Source organism: Myotis brandtii, unplaced genomic scaffold, assembly GCF_000412655.1.
Source record: "Myotis brandtii unplaced genomic scaffold, ASM41265v1 scaffold3914, whole genome shotgun sequence".
Classification (NCBI taxonomy): Eukaryota; Metazoa; Chordata; class Mammalia; order Chiroptera; family Vespertilionidae; genus Myotis; species Myotis brandtii.
The window spans coordinates 89199-97254 of NW_005365007.1; the positions used below are offsets into that span (position 1 = coordinate 89199).

General features: G+C 37.4%; 1 pseudogene; it reads left to right on the forward strand.

The window, feature by feature from the left end:
* Positions 1 to 4342: 4342 nt before the first annotated feature.
* Positions 4343 to 4826, forward strand: LOC106727230 (annotated as a pseudogene).
* The last annotated feature ends 3230 nt before the right edge of the window (positions 4827 to 8056 follow it).

Genomic DNA, 8056 nt, shown 5'->3' on the forward strand with positions numbered 1-8056 from the left:
TGAAACCCAATGTAGCTATAGCTTTTGTAAGACGTGTTTTTCAAAGAATATGTTCATAATCATCTAAATTTTCAATTGCATAGGCACAATATTGTTCATAAAATTCTCACATTACCTCATTAATGTTTGCCTTCTTATTATTGATCTTATGTTCTTGATTTGAACACCTTCTTTTTCTCTGATGTTTATCAATTTAATTGATTTATACAAAGAGCCAATTTTTCATCTTATCTATTGCATTTTTTTTCAATTTCAGTGTTTCCTGTGGTTATGATTATAATTTTATTTTTAATTTATTTGGCATGGATTTTCTTTTCTTTTTCTTTTTTAAAATTGATTTCAGAGAGGAAGGGAGAGGAAGAGAGAGATAGAAACATCAATGATGAGAATCATTCATTTTCTGCTTCCTGTATGCCCCACAGGGGGGATTAAGCCTGCAACCCGGGCATGTGCCTTGACCTGAAATTGAGCCATGACATTCTGGTTCATATTCCGTCGCTCAACCACTGAGCCATGCTGGCTGGGCAAATTTGCTTTTCTTTACCTCCTTGAGATAGGCTTTTCTTCTTTTATAATATATTCATTTAGGACCCCACATTTTTCTCTAAGCATTGCTTTAATTGCAACTCAAAATTTTGTTTGGATGCATCCTTAATTTTACTCAGAAGTACTTCCAAAAATATACTTCCATCATTGTTTTTCCTTTAATCCATGCAGTTGCAAGGGAACCACATAGGAGAACAAATGCTGTGCCAACAAGGATGGACTGTGCCTGGCTGGGACTTGTATGTGCTCAGCCTCTTTCCTCACCTCCTTGCTCCTTATCACAGGTAGCCCGTCAGCACAGGCTGAGACTCCCAAGCTTTTCACAAAGTGGCTTCTAGCGCACACTGGAAGGACATTAGAGGGTGAGAGGAAGGGAGAAGCACTGTATTTCTCCACCCTCTCTCTACCTGGAGCACCATCTCCTTCAAGTTCCAGGTTCCCTCCTGAATTTTGGCCTTGAGGGCTGGTAATACGTTTACATTTTTATTTCATGCTTTAGGATGGTAGTATCTCCCGCTGATGCTAGTGTCTGGTTGTTTCCCTGTCTCTTGTTTGGCTTCTCAACTCTTTCTTCACCAGTATAACCAATTCCTTGCATTATAGCCCCTCTTTTAAATGCTCTGATTAATTTTCTTTCTTTTTTTTTTTGTTTAGATTCTTAGAGAATCTAGCTCCCTTTCATATTTTTAAGCCTCAAGACAAATTATAATGGGATACAGCACCGTGTAACAAATTATACCTTAAAAAATAAAATAAATGCCAAGCTGTAATCTGTTCAAAAGTAAACTCGGTGTACCCTATTTGTATTTCCAAGATGAAAACATAATTGTTTCTCCTCTTTTTTTGTCATATTTTTTTAATCCATACCTGAGGATATTTTTCCAATTGATTTTTATAGAAAGTGGAAGGAAGGGGCAGAAACAGAGAGAAAAACATGGATGTGAGAGAGATGTGTCAATTAGTTGTCTCCCACACACACCCGAACAGGAGCTGAATATGAAGCCTGCAATGGAGGTACTTGTCCTTGACCAGAATTGAACCTGGGACCTTTTAGTCTGCAGGCTGAGGCTCTAACTGCTGAGCCAAACCAGATAGGGCTTGTCAGAGATTTTTATTTACACATAACTATGAGCTGTGAATCAGTAAGTTTGAAATAGTATTTTTTAAACTACATCTACAAACTTAAGGGTTTGAAGATAATATGAAGAATTTCATTCCACTACCTGTATTCCCAGTTGATTTAACACAATCAACCCATTTACATGAAACACTTGTTTTCACCTTAGGGTGGTTTTATGTGTCTGGGATGAACCAAAATAGGATAACTGAGGCCTCTCCCCACGGAGAATTATTGTATAATAAGGAGGATGAGACAAACACCAAACAATTTGGGAGACATGCCAGATTTAATGAAAAGATTTAATAAAATAGAACCTAATGCTTAATTCATTTAAATATTTAAATAGTAAAATTTAATACAGAAATATATTCTGAGCCCCATATGTATATTTAAATTTTCTAGTTGCCACAGAACAAAACCATTTAAAATAAATTTTAATAATATATTTAACCCAATACATCTAAAACATAATATTTTCAGCATATAGTTACTATTGAAAATATTAATGAGATATTTTACTTTTTTTCCTACAGTTTTTGATATTCTGCATTCATTTTACCCCTACAACACAGCTCAATTCAGAGTTCTCACATTTCAAGTGCTCAAGATCTGCATGTGACCACCCAACTAGACAAAACCAAGTTAGTTAGACAAACCACCCATCCACATGGGGGACACCTTGTATGAAATCCTTAACTGACAGAATAATTTCAAGTATTCTGAGTAAGAGAGGGTGAGTAGAAACCCACATTCTCTAAATTCCACAGAAGGCCAATATAAACGATCTTATGGTAATAGTTTTGGAGGAAACTTTGTCAAAGTTAGCCAGCCTGGTTGCTTTATAGAGCATGATTCACTGGAGGATGTAACTTGGCATCCTCCTAACCCCCAGTGAGGGACTTTATTTTCTGGAAAATGTGGGGGACTGAATTTCATTCCTAAGTTCTTCTGTAGAATTTCCGAAGACTAGACAATTTTCTTAACATTTTGGAAAGACTACACTGTTAACCAGAGATGAGGTTATGGTAGGCGCAAACAGGAGTCCCTCTATTTGACTGGATTTACATATTGTTTAATCTATTTAAAATGGAAACAACATTTGGTGATAGATAATGAGATCAATTGGTTTGATTTATTGCTTGTTTTTTTTTAAAATATATTTAATTGATTTTTTACAGAGAGGAAGGGAGAGAGATAGAGAGTTAGAAACATCGATCAGCTGCCTCCTGCACATCTCCCACTGGGGATGTGTGTGCAACCAAGGTACATGCCCTTGATCAGAATCGAACCTGGGACCTTTCAGTCCGCAGGCCGACGCTCTATCCACTGAGCCAAACCGGTTTCGGCATCATTGCTTGATTTTATAAGGTGACCATGTATGACTTTCAATGACCCTTCACTCTAAACATAAAATATATTAACTACAATAGGTCTTTTGCATAGGTTTTTTTTTCAAATAGACTTTTGAGAACAGTTTTATGTTCACAGCAAAATTGAGGGAAAAATACAGAGGTTTCCCATATGGCCACTGACCACCTTATTCTGAATATCCCCCATCAGAGTGGTATATTTGTTATAATTGATGAACCTACAATGACACATCTTTATCACCCAGAGTCCCATAGATAAACCCATAGTTTACCTTAGGGTTCATGCTTGGCAATGTACATTATATTGGTTTAGACAATTTATAATGAAATCTAATCACCATAATGTATCATACAGAATAATTTCACTACCCTAAAAATCCTCTCTGCTGCACTTGAATTCATTATTTGATTATAAATCTTTTTATAGTGGAGAATATTTTCTTATAAGGCAATTAAAAATAAATATTTTCTTATATAAATAACAAACTCTGAGTTCTGTCAGAAAATTAGGTTGAAGTGCTTTATAAGCACTTGGTGTGTATATATTTTATTTTAAAGAACTGTTGTCTTTTGTGAACATTTTTTTAAGTTAGAAACATTTCACAAAACAAGAAGGTTTTGAATGACTTTGACAACATATTTACTACTCAAGAGCAGTACCCTCTATGGGTGCTGAGTTATTGGTCTGAAACTATAACGATTGTGGGTCATGGGACCGGTGTCCTGAAGCATAAATTAGTTGAAGTGACTTAGAAAAATTCTGAAATCATAGAGCACAATGATTTCATAGATCAAAAGTTTGCAGTGTGTTGATGAGCTTCCCTGAATCTTGTCTAAACTTCAATAACTATGAAAAAAAGCAATCAAAACATTTTTGATGACATGGGTCAGACTGAGCAGTGTCTACTTGGTATAGGGTCCTTTCAACTCTGAGTTAATATACTATGGAGATTAACACTTATTGTGACCTGATCCACACATGCTTCTAATTTATTCTTGTTCAATAATCCTCTTGACTCTGCGTCTAAACTTGCAATCTTCTTGTCCTATTATTATGATATTTTTTGCTTCTCCTGGTAATAGATTTCATTCTATCTGATGGTTGTGACTGAATTTCAAGGGTAGAAATCTTAACAGTATGCACTTTCATTCTATACTTCTTTGTGGCTTGGCTTTATGTTCTTATTCCTGTTGTTTTTAATCTCCTAACTTGAACACACACACACACACACACACACACACACACACACTCTCTCACCCTTAGGGGGGGGAGTTGGAATTGAATTATGAATATTGAACTGATTAGATGCCAGGCTATGGAGAACGAGTTGAGGTCATGCACCCCCTGGCAGATGACCCACTACCTGGAGTGCTGCCCCAGGAGGCCTGCCACTGCCCTGGGGCTGCTGTGCATGCCTGTGGCTGCAGTGATCTGCTCCATCGCCTCCCAGGTTCAACAGTATTATCAGCTCTCCTGGACCTGCTATCGCCCAAATCAAAGAATCCATGTGGAGCTGGTGGTGCAGGCCATGCAGGAACTATTTCAACACTGACCAGGCCCCAAATGGGGCCCCGTGCTGGCGCTCCTGACTTTCATGGGGTTTCTGCTGGAGAGACCACTGCCATGCCACACGTGGGCACTGAAGGAGTGGGGTGCCACCATTGCCAAGGACTGCCAGAGCCTGGTGACCTTGCTGTGAGCTTGGCTCATGGGTCAGCGCCGCACCTGGCTGGAGACACAGAGACACAGGGCCGCTGAGATGGCTTTTGTCAGGACTTCAGAGCTGTAAGGCCTCCTCAGAGCAGACTGCTGGCTCACGCTTCTGCCTTGCCTTACACTAATAATCTTAGCGTATTTGGGTACAAAATTATTGTGAGTTGCAAAATTTTTACCCCATTTCTATCTCCCTACCTGTGACTAGTCAAGTGAATTTGAGCCGTGAAAGAACAGAGTAAAGAACCTTCTGACACCTTCTTACTGGCATCTGGATAAGGAGTCCGGTGGTGATACTGCAGCCAGTGTTTTAGCTCCTGACAAAAACTCAAAGGTGTTAAGACAAAGGCACTTGAGTGGCTCTTCTCTGTCTGGGGGCAAACAGGAACCTAAAGGCTTAATGCTCCCATGAATAGTAAAAGAAACTGCATTTCATTAAATGGGAAACCGGTGCTATTTACTACATTTAAATTAACATGAGTATGAGACTCTCATCTATCCACAATTTCATGTGCTACTGCTGGCCAATTATCCAGGCACTTGGTCAGGTGTGAAATGATGACATGATATCAAAAGTGCTCTAATTACCAGTCTTACAAAGAACGTAATAGTAGCACCTTCATAAGGAATTCTTTCTAAAGCCTTTCAAATTGAATTCTTGTGTTTCTAGAGTTAATATTAAGAATTTAACCCTAGCTGGTTTGACTCAGTGGTTAGAGCATCAGCCTGTAGACTGCAGGGTCCTGGGTTCAATTCCAGTCAAGGGCACATGCCTGGCTTGTGGTCTTGATCCCCAGAAGCGGGTGTGCAGGAGGCAGCCAATCAATGATTCTCTCTCATCATTGATGTTTCTATGTCTCTCTCCCTCTCCTTTCCTCTCTGAAATCAATAAAAATATATTTTTAAAAAAATAGTTACTAATTTGATACACACATAATAGAACATTATTTTCATTTGTATTTTTGAATTATTAATGAATTTTAATATTTTTAACATCTTTTTCTGTACAGGTAGCATCCTCTTTTAGATTTGTTTATCTTGGCAATGGACATGGCCAGCAGTATTTCCAACTTTGAGCTTTTGGATTTTCTTATTAATTTTCAAAAAAAATATTTTTATAATGGTTATATTGCTCCCTTTCCACATTTGCTGGAATGTGGAAAAACACAAGAAAAGAGGAACTGTCTTTGGTGAGGGGGGCGGGGAGAAGCAGGAACTCTTAGGACAATGTGAGCTCCACCCTCTCCCATCCTTTGGCAATAGTGTGGAGACAGCCTGTCCCTCAGGGACTTCAGAAGAGGTTCTCCACTCTTTTACCTTTGTATTTGATAATTAGGTTTCATATAATTAACCATTGCATTGTTCTCAAATCTGGTTGTATTATCATTTCCCTGTGGCTTGTAAACTTGAAATGTTAACTCCCAATTTTAAAATTTGACTGAAGAGTTCTTCCACACCTGCTACTTATGTTTGACTGTGATGTGAAGTGAGACCTTGAATTCACTTATCAGTTGCTAAAGAAACTTATACAACATTATGTTTGAATATGTCTTTCTTTCCCCATTGATCTTGTATGTATCCTTCATTACAAATATATCCTTATAGAGCACTAGCTTATTTTCAGACCATCTATTCTTATATTTCCATGTAGTTTTTAAAAGATTTTTATTGAATTTTAGAGAGAGAGGGAGAGGGAAAGAGGGAAACATAGATCTCTGCTACCTGGGATGGAGCCTGAAACCCAGGCATGTGCCCTGATTAGGAATCAAACCAGCAACCTTTCAATGCAGGGCTCTTTCTATGTAATTGTGCATTGATACCCAAGTATATGATATTTGTGTGATCATAAGGTGTTTAAGATAACATAGATGTTCACTCACAAAATTCTAACTTAAAAAATCCTTCATGTTTAAATATTACTTTTCCTCATCTAAAAATATGTTCAAGTTAGGTTTTATTTGTGTGACTTTATACAGAATTAATCCTAAAATGATGGCTTTACAATATTTGTTATACGTAGAATTTTCCCAGGCAGAAGTGAAAAAATAACTCTTTGTGGAGATAATGACCTTAAGGAGAGAGAGAGAGAAGGTGTGTTCAGGAATAAGAGCGTTTGGCTGAAGTATGATGAACAGATACTGAAAGCACAAAAGAGAAAGCTAGAGAAGGCTTTGGTCACACAGTGGAGACCCTTCAATGGTCAGCTGGAGATGTTGCACTAATGAGTTGGAAGTGAAGGAGGCACCAGCATTTCTCAGCAGCACCATTGCCACTCAGGATGTCAGAAGTGGGTCTTTCTTTGAGAAACATGGCAGCCTATATGCTTAGAATGAAGGGTCAGAAGCACCAAAAACTTACAAAGATATTTCAATAAAAATGTCCATTTGAATCTCTTTTTAAGACTATCTATTATACACTTAAATTGTATTTGTGAAACATACTTGTTTTTATTCAAGTCTTTCAGTTGCTCGCTGAACTTAGAAGCAATTTCTGTAGTGTTCTTCACAGCAGAAAAGAGTGAGTCTGAAAGAGAAATTGGGACCTAATGGTATTGCTCTACAGCTGAAGCAAATAAAACAAAGAAGTAAACTGTTTTCTTGGTATTTTACAAGGTATTTACATTTTGTATATTATAAGATAAGCATGAGTGAAATAAAAATACATTTATAGACATGAAGAAAATATTTGATCATATAGAACAGCAATGAATAAAACTGGACCTCAGGTAGGTCATCATATTTTAGAGATTCAGAGAAACACACAGAAAATGAATTCTGAAAACGTATAGCATACCAAAGGACACACTGTATGTTTTCATTTCCTGTGGGTGTTTCATTGAAATGTTGTAGATTTTGTCAGCATACTGTCTTAAAACTACAGCATAATCTCAACAGTCGAAAGGGAGCATGACGGAATTGGCTAGTTCATATACCATCCCTCCTCCCACCTGGGCCATGGCATGGTGATACGTAAAAAGGTGGATCATAACACTTTTCCACCAATCCATACATTTCATAAACACTGTGATACAGTGGATAACTGCTGAATTTGTTTATTGCCTACAAAAAAAGCAAAGAATAAAATTTATCTCTTGTAAGATAGCTTATAGTAAAATACAGTGCCATATTTACTATTAATATTAGTGAGACTATTTTGGACAGTAGTGAATAAAGGAAAGTGTTAAGTACCTCAATAAGCCACTTACTAAATGGTTAATATAATATGAAAATCTGTCCCAGGTGTTTACTACAGTAAATCCTGCATTTTGGCGACCACGATTTAATGGGCTTTGGCTGTGATAGACAA